The 1,651-nt window shown below is 40.0% G+C and overlaps 1 pseudogene; it reads right to left on the bottom strand.

Moving 5' to 3' along the window:
• Positions 1-981, bottom strand: LOC123796903 (small ribosomal subunit protein eS1-like; annotated as a pseudogene).
• Positions 982-1,651: the final 670 nt, after the last annotated feature.

The following is a 1,651-nucleotide window of genomic DNA, read 5'->3' as shown; positions in this document are numbered from 1 at the left end:
TAAACATCACAAATAAGATTTTTTATTTGTCACTATTAAATGTCTGAATTTTAAACAGATTCTTGGACTGGTGGCTCATATCTATCAGCTCATTCAACTTTAGCACCAGTCTCATCCCCAGTAGCTTTTCCAGAACTACTACCTTCACACTGAAGCACCATGAGCTTTCTCAATTAAAAGTTGGGCTTTTTTTTTTAAAGCATTTTTACTTTTCCTCTTCTTCTTATTATTTATTTATTTGAGAGAGAGAGCTAGAGAGAGAGAGAGAGCACAAGTGGGGTGAGGAGCAGAGGGAGAAGCAGACTCCTCAGTGAGCAGGGAGTCCAACCTGGACCTTGATCCTGGGACTCCAGGATCATGACCTGAGCTGAAGGCAGACACTTAACCGACTGAGCCACCCAGGTGCCCCGCATTTTTACTTTTCTAATAAAGAATTCATGGAGTGGATAAATAGACTGACAAGATTTTTCTCTATCTTTCCTGATGCCATCTGGAATCAATTTATTTTTTAATTTTTTTAAAAAAGATTTTATTTCTTTATTTGAGAGAGAGAGCGAGAGAGCACAAACTGGGGGAGTGGCAGACAGAGGGATAAGGGAGGGAGAAGCAGGATCCCCACTGAGCAAGGAGCCCAATATGGGGCTCAATCCCAGGACCCTAGGATCATGACCTGAGCTGAAGGCAGAAGCTTAACTGACTGAGCCACCCAGGTGCCCCTGGAATCAGTTTATTGACCAATTCTTTCAGGTTGTTCGCCTGCACTTCTCAGGTCATGATTTCCATCACCTTTTTCTGAATTTGGTGGACCTGTTAGTGCTGAGTGTAAGAGGTCTTCCAAATCTGATTGTTGCATTTTTTAGTAAAACCAACACAAAATAAATGAAATAAATAACCATCAGTAGTCTTGACATCAACATGGACTTCAATCATAGTCTGCCATTTTTTGACCATGGAGCACATTTTTTCACCAGTAAGATCCATGTGCTTTTGGCCATTTTCATGACTATGTGTCTTGGTGTGGACCTCCTTAGGTTGATTTTGGTAGGAGCTCTCTGTGCCTGCTGGATCTGAATTTCTGTTTCCTCCCCCAGAGTAGGGAAGTTTTCACCTATTTTTTCCTCAAATAAATTTTCTGCCTTTTCTCTCTCCCCTCCTTCTGGGATCCCTATAATGTGAATGTTACTATGCTTGATGGTGGTGCTGAGTTTCCTTGGCCTATTTTCATTGTGTATTATTATTTTCTCTCTCCTGTGCTGCTCAATTGCTTTCCATTACTCTGTCCTCTAGGTCACTGATCTGTCTTCTGCTTCCTCTAGTCTAGTATTTATTCCATCTAGTATATTTTTAATTTCAGTTATTGAGTTCTTCATCTCTGATTGGTTCTTTTTTATGTTTTTTTGTCTCTTTGTTGAGAGTCTCACTGATATTCTCCACTCTTTTCTCAATTCCAGTGAGTATCTTTATGACCATCACTTCAAATTCTCTATTAGGAGTATTGCTTATCTCCATTTCATTTAGCTATCTTACTATGATTTTGTCCTATTCTTTCATTTGGGACACACTCCCCTGTCTCTTCATTTTGTCTAACCCTCTGTGTCTATTTCTATGTGTTAGGAAAGTGACCTATGTCTCCTGCTCTTGAAAGTAGTGG

The sequence above is a fragment of the Ursus americanus genome, chromosome X (genome assembly GCF_024610735.1).
Source record: "Ursus americanus isolate L20-20 chromosome X, mUrsAme1.1.p, whole genome shotgun sequence".
NCBI lineage: Eukaryota > Metazoa > Chordata > Mammalia > Carnivora > Ursidae > Ursus > Ursus americanus.
Note: the sequence above shows the minus strand (reverse complement) of the source record. Positions and strands in the feature narration are given on the sequence as shown.